Below are 25,158 nucleotides of genomic sequence, written 5' to 3'. Positions count from 1 at the left end.
CAGGGCCATCAATTTGTGGCACTTAGTAGTGGAAGGACACAAGGTAGGGAAAATTAACAGAAGATACAAACTAAAAGTACTGGGGAGATCTGTCTGCTTCGAAGTATGTGGGAAGACCGCCGACCAGGACAGCTGATGGGGTACCCCCCCCCGGGGCATTGCACCGCCTCCTTCAGAAAGGCCATCTCTTAAGCCTGGCATCCCTACTGTGTAGGAATTAGGCCAAAAACAGAACTGACAGGAGGTCCGCGGCAGCAGGTTCCCGAGTCTCTAATGGCGACTGGAAAAAGGATCCCTTTACCCTTCTGCTTATTTTCTAAAGGATAATGCTTTTCATGCATCTGGTCTTCTTTTTTATCTTTCAGGACTCCTCCTAAATTCCCGTTTGGGGCGACGACTGGTGTCCATCTCAGGAAATGTCCCACCACCCAAGGCCGCTGGCTCCGCAAAGGCACGAGGACAAATCACAGAAACACAGGCAGGTCAATCTCATGCTTTGTTTATCCTACAGATGCTCTTTTATAAAAAGTACCTGCATTGTTTTTGAGAAACACACTGGTATCCATGAGGAAGAGAAATATTAAGGAAAAGGTTAAAAAAGGAAAGTGCTTCCGTGGCAAAAGAGCCCTTTGACAGAGGTCTGGGACATGGTAGAGACTCAATAAACACTTAAAGAATTAACTTTAAATGAAGTGAATCCGACTTTTTTAAAGGGGGCATGTCATTTCAGTCCTATACACATGGAAAACCCCTCCATGTCCAGATTTACCCTTAGAAAAATACAAACAAAAACACAAAAGCCCAATAACTCCCCCTTAATTTTAATCAGAAAATAGGAAAAAAAAGAAAAGAGCCATTTTGTGGAAAATGAAGCGTAAGAGGGTTTCCCAGGACAGGGCGTTTCCCTCCTTCCTTTCCTCCCCACCCCGGGTTCAGCGCCCAACAATCCCAAAGGTGAGACAAACGGACTTCGGATCGCATCGTCCTAATGCCCCCGGCCTTCATGTTTAAAATGTCATCCAGAGACAGTTTCGGGTTGGCAGCCACTGATGGAAAGAGCAATAAATACGCCTTCCATGTGCACACAAGCCCTGCACGCTGAAGCCTCTCGAAATGCGTTTCCACCGAACGCCGTGGGACTCACTCTTGGAAGCCACCCCATCCGGCGCCAGGCACCCCGCACATCAGCCTTTAGGAGGGAAGTGACGAGCAGCTTGCCCAATTGGAGCTACAAGGGAATTTCGGAAGACAGAATGTAATTACCTGAACTGGAATCTGGCCAAGGTACTCGGGCTGTTAAAAAAAAAAAAAAAAAAAAAGTCAAGGAAAAAAATCACCTTAATTCTCTTAGCTGATAAAAGCCAAACGTGGGCTTCTTTCTGCTTAGGATTTGGCAGCAGAAAGTGTTTAAATCATCACCCGAAAATAAATAAAAATAAAACTTTGCCATTGCTCGCAAGCCCCTCGGTCTCTCTCACACACACACTCACACACACACACACACACACACACACACACACACACACACAACTGCTCACTGCAGATTCCTTTGTCCCTACGAGGTGGGAACGCGCTCATGGAATCATTTCCTTCTTTCAGGCTCTGAGCTCAGTTTACATGGGAGACCCCACCGCAGGGTCTGCCCACAGGCCGGCCGTGTCACACCTTCCAAAAAGCAGAACCCTATCAAAGGTCACCCAGAGGAGGCCAGGCAGGGATCTGTTTGCAAAGCTGATTTTTCTTTTAAATCTGGGCTTCATTCGGATGAAAAGAAGTGGGTAAAAGAATAGTATGGCATCCGGCGTGTGCAATTTTATAGAGATCTTCAGTTAGGAAGCCTACCTCTCTCTCTCCCTCTGTCTCTCTCTCTTTCTCTCTCTCTCTCCCTCTGTCCCTCTCTCTTTCTCTTCCTCTCTCTCCCTCTCTCTCTCCAAGAAGGAAAGATATGGACAAAGGACGATGGTGAGAATGGGCCTCGCAGGGCCTGGAGGTCGCTGCATGCTTGAAATTTTAATCAGTTGGCTTCGGAACCTGCTCCAGACGACGTGGTGCCGTCACATCCTCAGGATGCGAGCAAGATTTCTGGAGCAAACGTGTCCTGCTCTTCCCTTCGTAAAAAGCAGGCGCGTTTCTGCTGTGGCTCCGAAGCCTCGCCGGCTCTCCGCTCCCTTTCCCCGCTGGAACACAGTCCGTGGCTGGCCATCGGCTCCCGGCGTAATGGCAGGACGTTCGCAACCCGAAAATTCCAGCTGAGCTTAGGGTGGGGGGTGCTCCCTGGAGGGTTGGACAGAGGAGACCAACGGGACACCTCAAACTTTCGGGAGCAGGTGTGACACATTCGTGTGGCCAGTGGACCAGAGGGGTCCTGGTAGAACCTACTGCTCAAAGACGTCCAGTCGACTAGTTCATTTTTAAACTGGAAAGGCCGTTTCTTTTCTATCCTGAAGTCAGCAAACACCAATAAAATGAACGTGGAAAATTCACCGTTTCATCTGATTGTCTAACGTTGCCCTCGTGTCAAAAGCTCCATCATTACAGACCCAGTTTTTGACTGTTTTCCAGAGAGCCAAGACATCTGCACGTATTTTTGCAAGAGAAAAGATATGGAATCCATAAATGTGAAGTGTGAAATGAGTGGGGGCAGGAAGGAACAAAAGCAGACAAACCAGGGGCCCGTCTAAGGCGTCCTGTGAAAACGTCAAGGTCTGGCTCCCTTCCACGGGGAGGCAGGCTCCTAATATCTAGATTAACCCCCCGATTCTCAGTGTGCAGTTTCGCAGAACCAGAAGTATTTCCATGATCCTTGACTGAATTAATTTAAAATGCTTAAAGGGAAATGCCCTCCCTAATACGTTTGTATTTCTACAGATCGGTGCTTCTGAGAACAGGGGAAAGTGGGCTTTGCTCTCGGCTTGGAATCTCAGCGCTCTCCTGTCTAGGGGACGTGGTGTTTCAGGGTGAGCTGCCCAGGACTCTCGCAGATACAATCCCAAGTTCAAGGCTCATGATTGGAGAAGCCACTGCTGCATGAGCCTTGAACCTGTAGGGAAGATCTCACTCACCCAGCAAAGTCATGCCCATTTGGTTTCCAACTGGAACACAAAGCACCCGAACCAACACCACCAGTGACTGCATTTTCCCCTCCAGGGCGTGTTCTTGGTGTTTGGGGTGTGTCTTCTCTTCCAGACACATGAGCCCCAAACATGGCCCCCCCCAACCTTCCCACTTGCATGAAATGAGCAATAAGTGAACAGAACAGGCACCCAACCCACACCCACACCCATAAAATCAGGGTGGGTAGGAAGCACAGGAGGCAGAGGGGTTTTTATTAATAATTCATCCTGAGCAACCCCTGGAGCAGTTTCACTATGACATGCTCCGCAGAATGCTTCAACACACTAATTAATATTTTCAAAGTGTTCCAGGGGCCCCTTTTAAAAGCACTTTTGCCTTCCATCCAATGTTCTGCATTATAAGCAAAAGATCAGTGCAGTCCTCCAATCCTATTGATGAGCTGTCCCAGCAACGCAGGATGTGACGAGTCCACAGGATTTTTTTTCTCCTTTTAATATCGCTCCCCGAGAATTGGGCTGGAAACTGGTTTCTCTTCTGAGGCCAGCTGTTCCTCCCAAAAGCTGCAGAAAGGACCAAGCTGGCAGGGAGCCCCAGGCGTGAACTGCTCTGAGCGTGGTACCCGGTCCCTGTCTCACATCCCGGGCTGATGCCCAAAACAGAGACCCAAAGGGGAGGTTTGCCCTCCTCTCCAAGGTGCAGCACGGTGGCAAGAAAGTCCCTCAGAAAGTGACCTCGGCCAACAGCTCCTCCTTACAGGGAAGTTTCTGATGGACGAAGCCCAACAGGAGGTCCGGCTCTGCCCGGGTGCTCCGGGGAGTAGTTTCTGCCGGGGGCTCCTCGCGAGCACCAGAGCAGCCGGGCCTCCAGCAGAGTTTCAGGGCACAAGCTTCTGGAAGCAGCCAGGGCCCGGCCGCAGGATCCCACGGAGACAGCCTCTCTGGCCGGCTCGCTCTGACCGCAGGCCCGGCTGGGCCGGCCGAGCCCCGCAGGCGGCGCCCTCGGAGATGGCCATGCGCAAGGCACCCGTCTCCGGGCTTCTCCCTAAATGTCACCCGGAGACTATTTCTCAGTTCCAATCAATTGTGCCCATCGATCCTAGCAATTAAAAGAATAGGAACGGAGTCCCTTTGACCCTTTATTATCTCGCTTCAGAAAAGTGATTCCCAGAGTCAGGTGGGTTCACTTGGAAAAACCTCTTTACATGTGGTGAGAATCCTTTCCTCCCGGGAGCCCCGAGGGACGGTCTGTGACATGAGAATGGGGACCAGGCTTCCTGGGGCGCCTGAACAGGTGGGGCCCACCCGGAGGCCCTCGGCCCCGCGGCCCCCTTTACCAGCCCATGAGCCATGCCCACCCCTGAATGGCATTGGCTGGGATTTATTTAGTTACGTTTGCGGTGAAATTCACATGACGTGAAGTGAAGTGTCTTTAAGCGCAAGACTCAAAGGCATTGATTATATTCACAGTGATGAATAATCACCTCTGATTCCCAAATTCACCCTCCGAAATAAAGCCCCCCAGCAGGCTCTCCCAGCCTCCCCACCCCTGGCCCCTAGCAACCAGCAATTTGCTTTCTGCCTCCAGGGATTCGCCTCCTCTGGACCTTTCGCATCAAGTGAGCACACAGTAGGCGGTCTCTTATGGTCTGGCACGTTTTCAAGGTTCCTCCTCTATCAGTGCTTCCTTCCTTTTGACGGCCAAATAATATTCCCTTGCGTGCAGGTACCACATGCTCTTTATCCACTCATCTGTCGGTAGACATTGTGTCCACCTTTTAGCTACTGTGAAGAGTGCTCGGAGTCAGCGACTCCCCCCTCTGTGATCCAGAACCCTCGCATGTATCCTGACCCCAGTGACTGATAGAACAGCCCATAGAACCACCTGGGCCAAGATCTTCAGCCTGCGTTGCCGTTCAGTTTCTGCATCTGCAGAAGATATAATAACACATACCACAGACTAGCGACACCAGCTCGGAAAGTATTTGGTGAACATTTAATGAAAGAAGAGCGTTGGAATTCCCTGCTGGCTCAGTGGGTTAAGGATCTAGCATTGTCACTGCAGCGGCTCCAGTCTCGGCTTGGATCCCCAGCTAGAGAACTTCCGTGTGCCGTGGGTGCAGCCGGAAACAGAACGAAGAAAATGGAAAAGCGTGGGTCACCAGCACCAGGCTTGAAACACGGGCACAGCCAACGGGCACCAAGTTCAGTACAACGTCTGCCTCGTGGCGCTTTACCTTATTTGTTTACCGTGGTCGTTCATCAGGATTGTCCTTCCGACGTGATCACGGGCCTCCTCAAAACCACGACCTTGCCTTTGCCTTTCCCCTTGTCCCGCAAGGGCCTAGCCCATGAGATGGTCCGAGAAACGTATCTGTGGATAGAGAAACGAGGGCGTTAACTTACAGAACCGTTCCGTGTGGACGCAGACATCCCAAAGACTCCAGCTGTCACCAGTTCTTCCTTTAGCTACAGTGGCTTCAACAGCTCCCAGGCAGCTGCTCCGTTCTCTCCGGCAGGATGGAGGAGCACAAGAACACGGGTTCCCGCAGCCACCCGTGGACATCTGTGCCTCCAGTGTCCCCACACAGGACCTCGGAACAAAGCAGGGGAGAAGGCAAGACACCTCCACATGCCACGGGACATGCTGGCACCGTTCTACACCCTTCCAAGCCCCCCTCACGAGAGCAAAGGAGAAAGCCCAGGTCACACCATACAGGCCAGGGGAAGGGGGGTGACCTTTCCTTTGGCAACGTACACAAGTCAACTCAGGCGGGAGGGGTAACCCGAGCAGGGCTGATGGACAGACCGGAGGACCCCAGGATTAAGGAGAGGAGGCCTCTTTGTTCATTTCTTTATTTTCATTTTATGGCCACGCCCACAGCATATGGAAGTTCCCAGGCCAGGGATTGAATCCGAGCCACAGTTGTGACAAGGAAGCCTATTTAGGGAAAACTGGGCTGCCACTTGCATTGTCAGAGTAAAATGTCCCCACCCCTCCCTATGAAAGGGGTCCAGTCCATCTCATCCCCTCTGCCTCCACCCCTCTGGTGGCCTCTACTCAAAGCTCTTTCTTCGTGGTCCCCCATCGATGCAAATGCAGCCTCCTTGTAATATCTGCCTAAGGGCCAGCTCCGTCCACTGGACCCTCCTGACCAGTCCAGACCACCATACAGCTCTCTCTGGACTTTTTTTTTTTTTTTTTTTTTTGTCTTTTTCGGGCCTCAGGTGCAGCATCTGGAAGTTCCCAGGCTAGGGGTTGAATCAGAGCTGCAACTGCCGGCCTACACCATAGCCACAGCAACGTGGGATCTGAGCCTCATTTGCAACCTACACCACAGCTCATGGCAACGCTGGACCCTTAACCCACTGAGCGAGGCCAGGGATTGAACCCAAGTCCTCCTGGATACTAGTCAGGGTCATTACTGCTGAGCCACAACAAGAACTCCACTCTCTGGACTTCTTACCTGTCATAGCTTCCCATAGGTGACCTTGAATCGCCAGGAAGCCCTCAGCATGTCCCTTCCCAAGGTGAGTCTAACCTTCTGAGGGCAGAGGCCATGTCTGATATACGTGGTCCCCCCACAGGACATGGGTCTGAGCTATGGACAATAAGACACACACTCCATCAGTGTCCTATACACTGCAAATGCCCAAGAAATTCCTTTCGGAGGAAGAGAGAAATTAGGGAAGAACAGAGCTGGTAAAGGACCTCAAAGATATGTCTTTCAACCCCTTGTGGCGGCAGTGACCAGGGACCCACAGAGACTCCTAGCAGGGCAGAGGTCGAGCTGGCAGGGGCTGGCCTCTGCCCCCCACCCCCACCCCGCCCAATGCTCTTTGCATAGATAAGGCTCTGAGAAGGCCCGCATTAATGAAACCCGTTCAAATGCATTTGACTCGTGCCTCCCAAATATATTGGATTACGGAACACTCCTCCCACTTCCTTGCAAAACACTTTCTAATATCCTGGAGAAATAACATTCTGCAAACACAATTAAGGCAAAATGCTAGTTAAAATACTATCTCTAATAACATAGAACAAAGTAATAGAACCAGGAGGTAAAATTATGCAGTTTGACAAGAATGCGTTTGGGCTGAATATCAATTCTTAGTTGGTCCAGGGAAGTTGATTATAAAACTAATAGGAAAACTCCTGGGAGATAATTGCATGACATTCTTGAAGGTTAAAAATTTCCCACTGGATCAGAAACAGGGCTTTGAGTCCAGGCCAGGGTGGTACTCCTCACTCAGAAGCTTCTGTGAATTAAATTGTGAGGCTCAAGGCAGCGCCGGGAACCACGGAACCGGATCCGGGAAAGGCTCATTGGAACTCAAGTCCAAGGGAAGGGGAAGCAGAGGAGTAACCTCTGCCCCAGCCGGACTCAGGGGCCCAGTAGATGATCCCACCCGGCCTCTCTGCTTTTCAGATGAGGAGGCTGAGGTCCAGGGCACAGGTACAGACCTGCGCAAGGCCCCACCTCCCAGCGAGCGTGGGTCTCTCTGTGGCAGTGCCCCAGGCGGGGGGCCGGGGCTGGTCCTCTCAGGAGGTGCTCTCAGGGATGCGGGAGGGGAGACTGCCGCGGCCGGCTGTGCACACAGGAGCTCGGCAGCCGGCCAGACGGGAGAGCAGATGCCACCTCCCCCAGGGCTCTGCCTGATCGGGGGCTGCGCCCTCTTCCCAGCTTTGTCCTAAGACACCAAGTCATGCACGACAAGACTCACCTACACTCTGTCCAAACCAGGCACGCCGCCCGTGGCAGAGACAATCCATGAGTGAGGACAGAAAGGGTCCATTGCGCCTTTCGGATCAGCCTGCAGCTGACGCTCAGAGCAGAAAAGGAGCCAGGAGCCCCGTGACCCCCCAGGGGTGGGGGGCGCCTCTGCAGCCACACCGCTGCCGCCCACTCGCTGGTGCGTTCACAGCCCTGGAGTGTTCACGGTGACACCTTGTTCTTCTGGCTCCTTCCATCCGACAGACCTCTCCCTCTGCGCACCCCGCCAGGACCCACCAGCAAGTCTCCAGTTGAGTTAAAACTACTCCAACCTAAGACGCTGTACATGTAGGCGGACTTGACTTGAAGAACACCAGATAAATCGGGCTCGGCACAGCTGTGGGTTTCAGCCCAGTGAAGCTCGGAGAGGTATGTGGCCACGGAAGCAACGTCACACCATGTGGCAGAACCACTTTGGAGCCCAGATGTGAGGGACTGCAAAGCCACGGCTCATTCCAGGGACCCTGCCCCGTGCTGTCCTCCAGGGACAAGGGCTGGTGCTTCCAAACGTGAACTTCAGGGCCTGATGTACACACATCTGTGCATACACACACATTTGTGTGTGTGTGTGTGTGTCTCTGTCTGTCTGTGTCTCTGTGTGTATGTCTGCGTGGGCTAAAATAAAAGTTTCGAGAGATCGTATGTATCCTTATCACATGCCATGCAGTCTGGCATGTCCTCATCTGTTCTAGTGGCCCTGGGCACACCTCCCAGAGAGGAGCTCTCACCGCCCCTCCAGAGGGGGTGCCGGCTTTCGCAGACACCCCGAGCCCCTCTATGGGGAGCCTTCTCCAGCACCAGGTGGGCAAGGGCAGCATCTCCATCAGATCCAGGAACCAAGCCCCGTGGCTCTGGACGGCCTGGCAGTGTTTGGGGGTCAGAGCCAGCTCTTTGGATGGCTTCTGCCCCATTCAGGAAACAAAGCCTGAGATCCTTCCCAGTGCAGCTCTCGGGGGACAGGATGAGGGGGGAGGCTTCCGTGAGGACCGCACTGGCAATTCCTGAGTTTGTCAGCAGCAGCTCCATGAGTGCCTGGGAGCTCTGGCTGTCCAAGGGGATGGTGGGGGCGGGGGGAGCCCACACTGGGGGCGCCAGGAAACGTCCAGGAGGGCCCCAACTCTCCTCCCCTCTTCCTGCCTCCCCCTGAGCCTCTCTGGGAGGAGGTGACTGGGGAAGGTCGGAATGTCACATTTCTGCTCTGTGCACGCAGCTCCTTGGAAAGCCTAAGAGTGCCATCTTGTGCATGGCAGATGCAACGGCCAGGTGCTGGCTTCCAGCGGCTCTGGCAGAAGGGCCAGCCTGCCTTTCTTCCCGTCTTTCTTCCTCTGGCCCAGCCGGCCTTCTTGGCCTCTGCAGAATGCAGGATGCATCACAGCCAAAAGGTGCTCTGGCCTGAAGCAAGGGCACAGGGAGCCCCGCCCCACACCTGCAGCCCCCAGCGCCCCACCTGGGTCCCTCATCACACAGCCTGCGTTCCCAGGCACCCCTGGGATGGCTTTGTGTCCAGTCTCTCTGCACCCCGCTCAGGGCTGGGAAGGTCTCTGTGAACTTCAGGCGACCCTGAAGTGATGAGAAGGTCAGCTGGAAAGAAAGAAAAAAAGTGAGAGAAAGAAGAAGAAGCAAAGAAAGGAAGCGGGGGGAGGAAGGAAGGGGAAAGAACAAAGCCAGACAAAGTAAGACCAACTGGTCGCACTTGGCTTTCAGCTGGTTTCAGCCATAATTTCTAATTCTAAAAAACTCTCTTCCATATTCAGAGTGGTTTTGTTGTTGTTGTTGTCGTTGAGTTTTTTTTTGTTTGTTTGTTTGTTTTTTTGTCTTTTTGTCTTTTCTAGGGCTGTTCCCGCGGTATATGGAGATTCCCAGGCTAGGGGGCTAATCGGAGCTGTAGCCACCCGCCTACACCACAGCCACAGCAACAAGGGATCCAAGTCGAGTCTGCAACCTACACGACAGCTCACGGCAACGCCGGATCCTTAACCCACTGAACAAGGCCAGGGATCGAACCCGCAACCTCATGGTTCGTTAACCACTGCTCCACAATGGGAACTCCCAGAGTGTTTGAATTATGGGCGCAGGGAAGATGGGCATCTTGGGGGTGGGCGCTCTCCCCTGTCTCTCCTGGGGTCCACACCTCCCCTCAGGGGCCTCGGTCTCTCCATCTGCAAAGTGAGACCTGTGGTGGCCCCTGAACTCTGCCTCGGTGACCTCCACACAGGGCTTTCGGCCTCCTGCTCACCACGCCGACCTTGTGGCCAACAGGCTTGCCAAGATGCCTGCCTGAAATGCCAGCTCTTTTCCAAGTTTCAGATTAAAACGTGTTCACGTAATGGAACAAAAGGAAATAGAACCTGAAAAGGGCAGAAAAGAAGAAACGGGAAGAGGGCCCAAAGGGTGGCCGCTTATAACCAGACGGGGAGCTTCTCCTCTCTTTGGGGGGAAAAAAGCATGAGGAAGACAGTGGGAGTGATGTGAAGACAGCGGGTGTGACCTGAAGAGAGCGGGGATGGGGGGTGGGGTGAGGGACTGTCTCCATCTGACTTTCTCAGTCCCAGGACGGACCCACAAAACCATCCAACCCTCCACGAGCCCCAGCCTGGGCTGGGCCTGGAGTAAGATTCTCTGATGGAAGGATCGATGGATATGCTGTCGGCAGCTTCTCATCACTAACAATGGCCACTTAGGTGGTATGTGCGCACGTACCAGAAAGGCATTGGGGAGGGAAGGGCTTAAAGCATTGTGTTAACGTTCCCGCTCTGATGAAAAACCACCCAGGACAGAAGAGAGAAGGTTTTGGCCGACGGTCCCGAGCACCGAGCCTGGAATCCTGGCTCTGACCGTTGCCCTCCTCTCCCGGCTTCGAAAGTTGCTCCCCTGTAAAAAGGTCAGTTGATGAGAAATGCGCCCAAACGGCAATGAAAGGCAAGATCCGAATTTTGCACAGAGTAGACGAATACAAGCCTCATCCCGGCTGCCCAGAGAGGTGGACTCACCGCCCTGATCTGCTTCCACGGTGTAAACTCAATTTATTTTTGGAGGAAAAACCAAAAACAGCACCACAGCACAGTGTTACAGAACAGCGCACAAGAAGGGGCTCTTTTCAGCAGATCGGTTAAATGGGTGTTTTTCATGCAAATGAGCTCAAATTGCTATCAAGAGTAATTATTGCGAGACTGGCAGCGTTTCCACCATCCTTTCTTCGTTTGGTTCTTCTATAGTCTCTTTTAAATAACTTAGCCATAAAATTTCAATTGACCACTAGAAAAAAGAAAGTGCTATCAGCCATCAGCCATGGGGAGAGAGAAGGTCCAGGTTCGAGTCTGGCGAGGGGGTGAGGATCCCAGCTGCCCCCCAGCGGCTTCCCTGGGCCCCTCAGACTTGCATCAGGATGTCCCACCAGGGGGCCCTGGGGTATGGGCATCGGAGAGGATGGGGCCCCCACCTGCCGACAAGGCACAGACCCCATCCCCGGGTCTCGGGTCACTGTTTGAGCCAATATATTATAATAATATTAGGTAAATCCAGAGGAGCATATGAGGTAGAAAATTGCATCTCATTTGTTCTAAATTTGCCAAATTCCAAATCTTCAGGGAGGTAGTTTTACTTTACATATTTGCTAATGGGGTCTGTTTCTCATTGCCCCAAAATGCTCAATATACAGTAGGAATCAGGGTTTCCTTCTGGCCTTAATTCATCATAGCAACAGAAATAGAGACTTGCTCTCAGACTTCGCTCTGCCTCTCCGTTCATATTCGTGGCATCTCCATCACTAATAGCGTCTGGAGGAGCCCTTTTATTTACCTATTATGGCATCATTTGTAACATAAAACTGTTGTGTTCTCTTTTCATTAACAGATTCAGTTGCAAATGCTGGGGAAAAAAAAATTACAAAGAGCCCCTTTTTAAAATGTGCACATTTATTGGGATTATTAAATCACAGCAGCTAATAGTGGTTGTCACCAACTTAATTTAAAAAGCTGATTATTACTCAAGCCCTATGTATTCCAGGCCTGATACTGTATAATTAGCAGTTGTGATTATTTAGTTAATTTGCAGATTAGGAACAAGTGCCTGTTTTGAAAAATGTGGCCACTCGACCTTCAGCTACAGAGAGGAGGGAGCCAGCCCCTGTTGCAGAAGAACAAAAGTTTCCTGTCAAATCAATGCATTTCGATGTAGGTCAACAGGAGTAGAGGGATGCTTTTCAGATCATCTGCCTGCATCCGTCTGGCCCAAAGTCCAGCGCGAAAGCCACTCCAGACGTGTTTAAATTAGTTCCTTCCCTGGTGGAGCCAAATCAAATCAAAGAGCACACTTGGAGCCTAAACAAGTTAAAAGAGGATCCTTAGTGGGTCCCAGCCACTCAGGCAGTAGTAACTAGACGAAGCCTTCCGAGTGACCCAATGCGCCATAAACGTGGAGCCAAGACCAGTCCGAAGAGGAGCGCCGCTCACTCGGAGTTGGGGACAGACCGCCTCGCACGTGCATTATTTCTAATGCTGCATTTGTCATCAGTCATATGACGGTAATAAAATTTGTAACTGTTTCCCTTATACTCCCGTGCAATTTACCTCATCTAATAGACGATGCAAATGCTAAAAGGCACATATACATCTTCATTACAGAAGCCCCGCGCCTCAGCCATTCTCCTCCAGAGACAGTTTTATTCATTTTTATACAATTTGCCTACTGTACAGTACAGATGGTTTCTATTAAGTAAAATATCTGTTTTCTTCCAAATTTTTCGTTTTCATGATTAAATTACTTTAAAATGATGGTACATTGTATTATCTTCTTTCATGAGTTCATTTAGCTCAAATACTCCCCGCATAAACTGTAAGCCCAGTTTCATCCACTCAGAAAATCGACCACATACTGTGATTTTTCAGAGGGTTATCCCACCCTGGCTGTGATTTCTATGCTTGATCCATTACTGTCACCCGAGTTTAAAACTCTATGGATTATTTTCTAGAGATAACTTTGAATATGAATATACGCGGAAACTCTGGGCTGACATTAAAACAGGATTTCTCCCCTAAATCGTTTCAAATGCGAAATGTCCTTTGTTAACGTGCAAGTTTTTGTTTTTTTGTTTTTTGTTTTTTTCCTGCCAGCGTCTCAGCTACAGAGAGAATGGGTTGCGGTTTGAAATATTCAAAGGTGCTGCCCCCACGTGGCGGCCCTCGGAACGGGCTCCTCTTCCCAGCCGGCATCGTGCAGTGGGTCTGCTCCTTCTGAAGTGGCTGCGGGCAGAGGCCTCCGCTGGCTGCAAGGAGAGCTTGGCTGGGGTGTTCTGTGGCTCCCGGCCCCCTTCCGGGGCTGGGGGTGGTCCTCTGGATCCCATCCCCACCGGATGCTGAGAGCTCCGTTCTGCTGCTTGGAACGCATTCTACTCGTCTGCCCTTATTAGTGGGATCCTAGGCCAAGGGGGGGCCCAGGAATGTCTCCCCTTGGGCACTTGGCAAACGTCTTTTACTTCTGCGTTCCGCTCTCCCCACTCTTCCCGATGGAACCCGGCCCGCCATCCAGACCTGCGTTACTTCCTCCGCCCTGGAGCCAGCTCGGCTCAAGCTGGGTTTCACCCCCCTGCCCTCCCCTCCCCGCCAGCTCAGCCCCCCTGACCTTGACCACAAGCCCTCCTTCCCTGGAGCTGAAGTACTGAAGGAGAGAGGGCGCCTTTTCTGGGAGGGAAGTGACAGGTGCTCCGGAGTGGTGGGAGTGGCAGGCCGGGGCCGAGGAAGAGGATGGGCGGCGGAGGAGCACACGATTCTTCCGCTCACTTCCGCGCCCCTGCAACCCGCTCTGCAGAAACCCTCCTGTGACCTGGGCGCGGCCTTGCAGAAATGGCACGGCCGCTGTAGGCGTAACCCTGGGGAACGCTGGGGGCTGCGCGCCTTGGACCACCTTCCTGGCTCCCACCTGCACGCCGGGGGTCCCCCGAGGGGCTTGGCAGTGACCCAGTCCTTCCAGAGATGAGCGCAGGGACGACAGTGGGAGACTCCTGTTTTAGTCCCAGTTCCCACCTGGGACCCCAGACAGGTCAATTCCCCTCTCTGGGACTCAGTGTCCGGGGATGTTATAAAGAACGAATAAAACAGAAGACCTGGAAAGGCCTTGAAATGCTTCAAAGCACATGAACACGTACGAGCGTAACTAATTTCCTTCACTGTATACCTGAAATTAACAGTTTGCAAGTTTGTTGAGTCCACCTTGGCCTGCGATCACACTATACTCAAATCAAATTGTTCTTTTTTTTTTTTTTTTCCTTTTTATGGCCACGCCTGTGGCGTATGCAAGTTCCCAGGCTCAGGGTGGAATCAGAGCTGCAGCTGCCCACGTACACCACAGGGAATGTCTTAAAAAAAAAATCTTTTTTAAAAGAAATGGTTCAAAGTGCTTGAAGACACAGTAATGATTTACCACACAGTTCCCTCTGGGCAATACCACGATTCAGGAGTTCCCATTATGGCCCAGGGGTAACAAACCCGACTAGTATCCATGAGGACACAAGTTCGATCCCTGGCCTTGCTCAGTGGGTTAAAGATCCCGAGTTGTCGTGAGCTGTGGTGTAGGTCGCAGCTGAGGCTTGGATCTGCCCTTGCTGTGGCTATGGTGTAGGCTGGCAGTTGCAGCTATGATTCTGGCAGTTGCAGCTATGACTCAACCCCTTGCCTGGGAACTTCCATATGCCACAGGTGTGGCCCTAAAAAGACTAAAAAAAAAAAAGCAAGATTCATGAATCCTGCCCTGAACCCACAACAAATGCATCCTGCCCAGGCAATGCCTCTCCAGGCTCCACTCCCGACCAAAAGGCAGTTTGCCAAGGTAGAGAACCCAAGAGACGTGCCACATAGACCTTCACGGGGAGCCCCCGCCTGTGCGCATGCTTTGTGCAGTCTGTGTGCTGTGGCCAAAGTGGCATAAACAGGCACAGAGGTGACGAGACAGAGGGACAAGGAAGTAAGTGATCTTCTCAACCAACAATTCATTTCACAGAACACGGAACGTGGGCGAGACCATCAGCAGCCCCCAGAGGTTCGTCCCCGCCTGCAAAGCTCACCATCCAATACGCGGCCGAGTCTGCTCCCGCAAAAGAGCCGTTAGGACCCGCCAGGCAGGTCTACAGCAATGAAGAGAGCTGGAGGCGGCCGCAAAGCCTGGTTAATGCCACCACCAAGATATCTTTGGTTCCACCTTGGAATCCAGGACAAGGTTAAGGTGGTCCACACAGCATCTTCATTCTCTATTATTACCCTGCGTCCTAGGACCCAGCCCATGCCCCTTCCCAGCTCCTCCTGCCTCCAAAGCCCTCTGATGTTTGTCCTCCAGGTGCTAGAAGCCCAGCTCCACCAAGGGTCTCCCAAGGCATCCACAGCACTGAGATGCAGCCTGGTGCAAGTGAAGAGAGGTCCAGCGACAGTCAAGTTCAGAAAGATGAAGGCTAGACTAACCCACCTGAGAGACTCACATAAGTATTAGAGTCTGGCGACCACATGGCCCCTTGGCCGGGCCACTGGTGCTTCCTCCTCCTGCCCCGTGTCTTCAGAAAATCCCACCTTAAGAGTCCCTTAGGGAGTTCCAGCTGTGGTGCAGTGGGTTAAGAATCTGACTGCAGCAGCTCACGTCCCCACAAAGACACAGGCTCAGTCCTTGGCCCGGGAACTTCCATGTACCATGGGTGTGGCCATTTAAAAAATAAATTAAAAAAAAGTGGGGGGGGGAGTTCTTGGTAACCTAGCGGTTAAGGATTTGGTGCTGCCACTGCTGTGGTTCTGATTTGATCCCTGGCCCGGGAACTTCCAAATGCCGTGGGTAGCGCCAAAAAGGAAAAAGAAAAGCCCACCTTCCCCTGGGAAATCGTGCCACCCCACCCCACAGGCAGTCACCCGGTTCTCAGGGAAATCCAGATAGAGGCAGCTGCAACAGCTCTGCTCTGGGAAGGGGGCCACAGCCCAGCCGGAGGGGTGGAAAAGGGTGCTGGCCCACCTTCCCTGATGTCACTGGTGAAAACGATCAGACGACTTCTCAAGAGCTCTAAGAGTCCCCCCTCCCGCCCCCCCCCATGCCTGTGCACGGTGGGGAGACCTGGACAACATCCAAACATCACATTATTCAGTGCAAAGGAAAGATTTAACTGTTTCGAAGTCAATTTCAGAATGTAAGAATGACAGGAGGTGATACAATAAAGTCATTCCAAGATCGGGGCAGTTAAACAATGTACTAGAAGACTGCATTATGCCGTCGCGAGGTTCTCCGGAAGAGGGAATTCTTCCCGGCTCAAGAAACGCCATTAGATGGATGAGCTAAAAATACGTATCGTTTGCTCACTGGGCCCGGTCACAGGTCAGCTCCTGGAGGGAAGAGCGTTCTGACTCTGCAGTCCTAACACTTGTGGGTTCCAGATCCAGCTCATCTACAGACTAGCTTTGGCCCAGAAAAGCTATTTAAGTTCACACGAAACTATTTAAGTTCTGTTTCCTCGCAGGCAAAACGAGGGAAACAGAAGAATCCGTCCCATGAAGTTGTGGGGAGGACCCGTGAGTTCCCAGAGGGACGGGGCAATGGCTGGTACCCAGAAGATGCTCCAGAAATGGTGTCCTCCGTTGGCTACCAGGCAGGCACAGAACTCCACCAGTTTCTGCCACCATCTTGCAAGCTAGGGCTGTGGACGGGGGAAGGGGAGTGGGGTTAGAGGGCACTGAGACCTCGAGAGAAAGTTGGAGAACCCAGCAAACAAGTTGGAGATTCTCGAGACACAAGCAAGTCGGATCTCAGGTCTACAAGGATTTGAAGAGGGAAGGTTACATCTGAATGCGCAGAGAGGGTTTATAGGAGGTGGTTTCAAAGAAGCCAGGTCTCCGAGGCACGGAGATGAAGCCAGTCTGCCCCAGAGTCAAGGGTCCAGGGTGTGACGCCCATACCCATGTCCTAAGAGAATGGAAACTGAGGGAAAGCCGGGCAAATAACGCAGGATGCTCCCGTGTGGCAGCTGGTGCTGTGCGGTTTGCAGCTGTCAGGATGAGGGCGGCCTGGGTCCCGTATTGAGTGTTAGTAGGGAGGTTTCCTGAAGATGACAAAGCAATGATGATACACAGTTGTGAGAAAGCACAGGCAATCTGGTGAGAAAAGGCTCTGACAAGTCAGTGAAGGTGTCACACAGGCAAAAGAATGGATCATGGGCCTCTTTTTCACGTCGTAATTTTGTTCCACGACCTCACGAAGCCAAAAGTAGACACAGTGTAAATGCGAATATACAGCATCAAACAGCAAGGTCGGCCTCCCCCAGTTGTTCAGGCTCTCACCGCTGGTGCCTACGGACCCAAAAATCAATTCCAAGAGTGAGTCTATCGTAAGATACCATCAAACAGAACTCCATTCTGATGTCCCTTCCACGTCTTGGACTCGGAAACTTACAAGATCAAGCAATTAATTTCCCAATTGGATTACTTAGACAATCATCTATGAAAGTCTACGGATATTAAAAACTATTAAGAGCATTTTAAAGGCAGCATATGCTAATCGTTTCACAGAAAGGATAAAAAATACAAAGCCATTTGCCTCCTAACCTTTCAGCCCATAAACAAGGAGGAAAATGGAAATTTCCAAATTTGCATGCAAAGAAAAAAAATATTTTAACTTGTGAGGGTTTCTACCTATTCCCTTCCGAGAAGCTCTCTGGGGAATATTTTTCACCACGTGATATTTTGAAGCTACGTTGACCATCTGACTCGCGGCGCAGAATGTCTTTAAATTTTGTCCAAGTTTTAGCACCTTCACAGATAGGGTGTAGAAGTTGGGAATTTTATTAAAGAGACGTTAACTTGGAGTTGCCATCGTGGCTCAGTGGTTGACGAATCCAACTGGGAACCATGAGATTGCGGGTTCGATCCCTGGCCTTGCTCAGTGGGTTAAGGATCCCGAGTTGTCGTGAGCTGTGGTGTAGGTCGCAGATTCGGCTCAAATCCTCTGTTGCTGTGGCTGTGGCATAGGCCAGCAACAACAGCTCTGATTAGACCCCTAGCCTGGGAACCTCCATGTGCCATGGGAGCAGCCCTAGAAAAGGCAAAAACCAAAAAACAAAAAAAAAAAAGAGAGAGAGACGTTATCTGATACGACTTTTGTATTTAATGACAGCAATGATGTTTTGGTGGCTCGAAAGCTGGGTGTCCGAAAGCTGGGTGCTAAAAACAGAATGGGAAACAGAAACAATTTTCTCACATGCAACATTAAACGTGACTTAGTCTAAATGCAGTGTGGCCTCCTAGACTGGACTGTAGGACAGAAGAAGGACATTTGGGGGGAAAAAAACAAAAACAAACAATACAAAACAACAACAGACAAAAAAAACCACTGGGGAAATTTGAATAAAGTCTGTGGTTTAGTTACAGTAATCTCCCAGTGGTAACCTCTTGGTTGTGACAAATGCACACGGTTTCGTAAGATGCCACCAGAGGGGAATGGATGAAGGAACCCTTTCTACTGTCTTTGCCATTTCTTCTGTAAATCTGAAATTATTCCTCCCCAAAAAAGTTTATCTTAAAAGGAAATGTGGCTCCGGAAAGGAAACTCAGGTGCAGTGTTGAAATTTTTATCAAAGAAAAAACCTAAGTCACTTAGAGAAATTCTACCACCACCCATAGTAAACACACTAGGAGACAGACACTGAAGAATTAGGAAAGTGGAGCAATTGCTACTCTATCCCAATGGCTCCTTAAATTGGAAGGATGTCCCTGATGGCATATTGCTTGGGTCACCCCCTAAAGGCAATTCTAGCAGAAGGAAAGCAAAGGCTGGCAACCCTCAGAAGGTGCACCTGCTCAGACCCCAGGTGGTCTTTGGCTCACACTCCTTGCCATCATCTCCATGTAAGCACGCTCTGGGGAGAGTGCAGCCTTCCAGCCTTTTCCAGACAAGTTAGGGGCAAGGAGCACAGCAAGATGCACAGTGTGGCACATCAGGAATGGAGCGTACATCACAGACTCAGGATTTCCCTAAAATCAAGCTAAATCCAGTGCCAAGCATCTCTCCCATCAGGTGGGCAGGAATTCCATCTCAGCCGTATCCTGGGTGCTCCTACCCTCCCTTCAGCCCACATAAGAGTACAGGGGGCTTCTCAGGGGGCTCCTGAAAGTGGGCAAAGTCCTTGCATCCCCAGCCCATCACAGGCGTCATGGATAGCCTCACCACTTGTGCCCAGGGGTTCGTTTGAAGGCAGACTTGGACCAGGAAATCTGGCACTCAGGGTAGTCCCCGTATCAGGGACCAGCCTTCCTCAGTACACCATGGTCACCTGCATCTCTATGGAATCATCACCTTTGTCAGGAATTCCTGACAACTACTCCTTCCCCTGATCCCCAGGTATGAACTCTTTAGGAGCTCAGGTTTTGGAAGACAAAATCCAAGATAGGTAGGATCTGCTGCTAACTTTTCCCTTCGGCAGAAGAAAACATCTGGGGCTTGGGAGAGTAAAACTGCCTGGTATCATTCTGGAGACTCTGGCAAAAAAAAAAAAAAAAAAAAGGTAATTCATAAAAGCATTAATTATCTCACCTAAGATCTCAAGAAGCAGGAACTTCTGAGGATCTTTTGGTAACTCAAAAAAGTCTCCTTCATACCTCCTCACTCATCTTCAGGGAGTTGACCATTTCTCCCCTCTTGGTAGCAAAATGGCTGCTGTGGTGCCGGATTTCACATCTTATGCCACACTGTCCCAAGCAGAAAGGAATTTCTCCTCATTCTCCTCTCTCATTAACAAGGGGAAACCTTCCCAAAAGTTCCTCAAAGATTTCCCATAGCTCTTTTTGGCCTGAGCCAGATCACATGACAACTGAAACACCAAGCACTAGCAAAGGAGAACAAAATTGCCAGGACTGGCTTATCCAAGTCATGAAACTAGGCCCCCCCAAATCAGGGATCTACTAGCCAGGAAGGAGCCAAGGTGCTAGGTCCCCAAAAAGCCTGGCCCGCTCTGGCTTATGCGGCTGCTGGGAGGGCCTAAGCGGGAAAACAGAAGCCAAGCACAAATGAGTATTTCCAGAAACGATCCTGCCACCATGGGTAGAATGAATGATCCTCTAAGTCAAGAGACGTGATGGTTGTGAAAATGTGAGGGAACGAGGGAGTCCGGAAGAGCTGCCACCGAGGGGACAGAACCCTGAGCAGCGAGGAGGGCCTCCAGTCCCAGCTCTTCTTCCCGCAGTCACTCTCCAGGGCAAACACCTGCCCAGGGCTTTTCCGGAGGAGGTTGGGCATGGGTCTAATTCCCGGCAGCCCCTTGAGCCCTCAGGATGCCAGCGCACATCCCCTAGAGGGCGCTCCAGGGGGTCCTGTACGTGGAGCATCTTCAAGGGTGGCCCCTGGGTCCCACAGACCGCAGCCTGGCCCTGCAAGAGCCGCAGGTGCAGTCCTCCTTGGAAACCAGCCTGTTCCCTCCCAGGCCCTCTTTGTGCTTCATTGCGAAAGGAAGGCTGGTTAGACTGAGTCCTCACCCCTCGGATGCTCAGCCCTGCCTTCCCGCAGCTGTCAATGCGCCCACTTGCTGAATGTGATTGACTAAATACCTTCCCCAAAGCTGGCTTTTTAAACCACAAAAGAATTTTTTTTTGTACCTAATCATCATACATTGCCTTAGAATAGAGAAAACATAATTAATAAAAATTCTGTTTCTTCCTGCGTGTGACATGATCCAGGAACCTTACTGGGTCTCGATTTTCACTGGGCAGCCCCAGTTCAGACCTCCCGAGTTCTCGTGATTTTTACCCGTTGTAAGGATTTTGATGTCCCGGCACGCCTGCTCGAAACAATTTTAAACCAAACTCTCTTCTAGCCTCATTCTCACTATTCAGTCCTCATCTATGAACTCTTGGATGTCATGAGTTTCTTTTACTTAGAAGCGATAAAACAAATTCCTAATTATTCGTTTTGGCAGTTTTAAGCTTATATCTCTTTTGAGTTCTGTAAGGTTTTTTTTTAATTGAAATAGAGTTCCTTTTCAATGATGTGTTTAATGTTTTTGATGTACCCCGGCTGAAGGGCCATTCTGTGGGCACCAACAGAACACGTGCCACATCTGGAGAGTGACCTTATGGACGGAGAGTGTAAAACAAGCTTCCAGGGAGATTTCCTGCGTGATGGGGAGGGTGGGGACACTGATGAGTGTGCTAGACCAGAAACAGAGCCCACCGCGTCCCCGCCGTGGCTCAACGGTAATGAACCCGACCAGTATCCATGGGGACGAGGGTTCAATCCCTAGCCTCACTCGGTAGGTTGAGGATCTGGCATTGCCGAGAGCTGCAGCATAGGTTGCAGATGCGGCTGGGATCCTGAGTTGCTGTGGCTGTGGTGTAGGCCCATGGCTGCAGTTCCGATTTGACCCCTAGCCTGGGAACTTGCATTTGCCTGCTGCAGGTGTGGCCCTAAAAGGACCAAAAAAAAAAGCTGCAGGTAGGGATACAGGTAACAAAGAGACAAGAGGAGGTGAGGTAGCGATGTGGCCTGAAGCGAACCCAGCGCTGGGGGTGGGGGCTGGAGAAGACAGGACCCCCGGACAGAACCAGACACAAGGAAGGGTGATCAGCCAGGAGCAGAAACTATTATATCAACAGAACTTCAGAGAGATAAAGGAGCTTTGGGAGAACCCCCAGGCGAGAGGAGAGCCCCACCCAACATCCTGGGGAAACTGAGATTTGTGGGGGAGGGGGGACGCCAGCAGAGCTTCAGGTTATGAGATTTCAAAGAAGAAAGAAGAGCGCCTTGAGCTATCTTCCCAAAAAGTGTGGCCACACAGTGTGAGGAGAGGGAGGCTGTGAAGCATTGAGAAGCCGAATTATTTTTGCTGAGGTCCCTCTAGCTATGACACTATTTAATAGACCATTTAATAGACAATTACAAATCCGGTTGTCTTCATTATAGTAAACAGACAAATGCCCGCACAATGGGTAATTTTGTGGATCAAACGGTTGAGGACAAAAAAGGTGAAATCCTGGAAGCCGGGGACATCTCCTCAGCTCAGCACATCCTTCGCAGCGAAGGTCCGAGGGGCCGCCACCCTCCCCGGAGACCTTAGGACCTTGCCCCGCGTGACAGATTCCGCTCAGTCAGGCACAGTTTAGATCCACCGACGGAGGCTGGGCCAGCGGCTCAGCAGTCACCACACAGAGCTCCCAGCCTTCCTGCTCTGCCTGGCTTTGAGCTCCCACAGAATCCAGCTCTGCTTTTCCTTGTCCCAACCACAGAGGGACGTCTGTGCGCCTTGTGGTCCCAGATCCTAATGGCCGGGTTTGTTTATATCCCCACAATCAGGGGTCCAGGGGAGCCCCCGCCATCCTGAGCCATCCTTGGCCCATACAAATATCCTCAAAGAGTAAGACAATTATAAATATCTGAGATGCAGAAATAACATATAAAGCAAAGACAAATCTCATATTTTTAGTCCCGCATGCTCATCACAAGAGGCCACTTGATTTGTAAATCTGCTCTGGATTAAGGCAAAGTAAAATAAAAGTGAAATTGTTCAGCAGGACCAACGAGGCAGCGGGCAGCCCAGAACGGAGCCAGAAGGAACCACTTCTGTGACGCCGGGTCACGTGCATTCACGGCCACCCCGAATCCAGCCTCCTTCCTAAAACGGAGGGCAGGGTGTACACCCCCTCTGAGGCCTCATGGGGAGGGGGTTTAGCAAACGCTGCCTAAGATCCGTCCGAGCCCTGGCCCCTGCAAGCCAGGCTCCCCTGTCCTGGAAGCGGGAACGCGTTCCTCCGTGGCAGAAATTGTCCTCAGGAGGTTAAATATCCCTGAAGGGACGACAGAGACAGGACTCGTGCCATGCCCAGGGTGACTCCAAACAGTGCTTACCAGAGAGCAGCCTGGCGATTAAACCTCCACCCCACCTGTAGGACCAGCCAGATCCACAGCAAGCGAACCAGCCATTGATCTGATTTTGACCAAGAGTCCAAGCAACCGTCGTATCCTCCATTCGTAACAGAGCTGCCATCCTGTTAACTCACAGCCGTAAACAATCCAGCAAGGAGTCATTCCCACCTAGAAATTATTTATGGAATGAATGTAGCCACCGACTGGGAGGGACAGCACTGTCTGAACCATGACCTCGAAATCACGAGGTTTTCATTTTTCTAAATACGTGCAGAAGCTCACACTTCTCCACAAGGGTTTTCCCTTTTGAAAGCCACCCCCTCGCCGGCCTCTGCGCCAAAGGGGCTCCCTCTGCTCAGGCTGACTTCCGACTCTAACTCTGGAATCGGCTTAGAACCCATTTGCAAGCCCCCAGACATTCAGGTCTCACCTCGTTTTTTGTTTTGTTTTGTTTTGTTTAATTTATAAACAAGATCATTCAAGTCCACGCCCAACTTCAATGGGGCGGCCCTTGGGCTGTTTCACCAAAACAACAGCGACCCTCTAGCTCCAGGCCGCTGAGCCAGAAGGGTACTGACACCAATGACTTTGAAAATGCAACGTGATTTATAAGCGCAGTGCAGTTAAAAACACACAAGCCACGTCTGGAAATTCACCCACACCAGCCCATGCAGTCAGCGCTCGGCTCCTTAAAGCCCCAGTTCAAACGCCGGCTCTGGAATTTTACAGGTCAAAAGCTTTACACCAGCAGTCAAAGCATATCCCCGACTCCAGAGCCATTCTGATAAAAATGTTTTGAGTCCATTCCCCTTGGGTTTAAGTGGGAGATTTTTAGCAGGAAACCTCCTGACCTCGAGTAATGATCTCAAGTGTCTTAGCTCCTCCGCAGTCCCAGTATTCACCCACTCTGTTTGGGAGACGGGAGGTTCTTGCTCTGTTTGAAATCTCAGCCACATGCTTGTTGCTGTCTTCAGGCGCACAATTCACAAAGATCGGAGGTAACAGAAAAAGGAGTTCCCTAGTGTGGTGACCAAATAGGCTATGAATGGCCACCAGCACCCGCGGCCCGCTCTGTAGGAAAACGTTTCCTTAACTGTCTCCTTTGACTTTTATTCTGAAAGGGGGACTTGCTTTGAAAATGAACAACCAGACCCACCCCACCCCCACCCCGCCACCACCTAAAACCATAGACATGTTCTGTGCTGCTGTGATCCCTCCTGCAAAGGAATTTCAAAAAAAAAAAAAGTGCAGTATGGTGTTTTTCTACAGGAAATTAAAGAAATCAAGATTTTTTTTAAAAAAAATCTATGAAATCTAATGGTCTACTGATTTTGACTGTGAAAAGAAAGAAATTCTTTGAATATTTACGTTTTCAAGGGACAAGTTCTTTTTGTTTTTGTTTTTTCGTCTTTTTGCCTTTTCTAGGGCCGCTTCTGCAGCATATGGAGGTTCCCAGGCTAGGGGTCTAATTGGAGCTGTTGCCACCGGCCACAGCCACAGCAACACGGGATCCAAGCCACGTCTGCAACCTACACCACAGCTCACAGCAACACCAGATCCTTAACCCACTGAGCAAGGCCAGGGATCGAACCCATAACCTCATGTTTCCTAGTCTTATTCGTTAACCACTGCGCCCCGACGGGAACTCCAAGTTTTTTTGTTTTTGTTTTTTCCTCACTTTTAGGAAAAAGCAAGCCTGTTTATCATGACTGGAAAAAAAATCCCAGAGGAAGTTTTTGTGAGCAGGTATTTCTGAAAATTGTCTTATCGGTGGCTCAGGCTTTTAGTGACAGCTTTCTATATGTTGGGGATAACACCAGGCATAGATTACCTTTTTAAGAAATCTTGGGGGACCGGGGTGGGGGTCAAATGACAGCAAAGGGGATGCAGGGATTCGGCTTTTTAGAGCCTCAAGCTTGTGTGATTTCCTCTGAATGTGAGTTGAACTTTACGTGTTGCCATTAGAAGCGAGGCCATGTTTTAACCTCAATTTTCTTCCATCCTTTATTTCATTACAAATAAAGGTGCAAATATAGAACTCTATGTAATGAAGGGCTTCATAACACCAAGAGAGAAAATTAAAACAATTATGAAAGTTGTTTCTCATAGTGGCCAATGATGTACGGCTCCAATTTAACTGCTGTCCTATTAGGAGGTGGCATTTATAACTTACCCTTTATTCTCATTTTGTTGTCGAGAGAAACTGTAACGGTTTACGGAAGTGAGAAAACAGAAACCAAAACCAAAAAGTTCTGTCTTGAGAGAGACTTTGCATCTGTGTGATCGCGCGGAAGGCCACGTAAATCAGGCTGAGGACCCACCGCCGGGCCCAGGACCCCCGGGCTGGCTGCCTTCATCCTCAGGAATCAGCTATGATCCCAGGGGATGGCTCACCCACAGGGATTCCAGGTGGCTGCTCAGGCCCAAAAGAGGCCAAGGGGTCT

General features: G+C 50.8%; 1 long non-coding RNA gene across 1 annotated transcript; it reads right to left on the bottom strand.

The window, feature by feature from the left end:
• On the bottom strand, nt 1–22,874 carry LOC110256830. The gene is made up of 3 exons (XR_002338841.1): nt 22,697–22,874; nt 5,309–5,445; nt 1–1,293 (listed from the first exon to the last, which is right to left on the bottom strand). It is a non-coding gene; the product is annotated as an uncharacterized LOC110256830 (long non-coding RNA).

Source organism: Sus scrofa, chromosome 14, assembly GCF_000003025.6.
Source record: "Sus scrofa isolate TJ Tabasco breed Duroc chromosome 14, Sscrofa11.1, whole genome shotgun sequence".
Lineage (NCBI taxonomy): Eukaryota > Metazoa > Chordata > Mammalia > Artiodactyla > Suidae > Sus > Sus scrofa.
The sequence above is the reverse complement of the archived record's forward strand: the minus strand, read 5'-3'. Positions and strand labels throughout refer to the sequence as shown.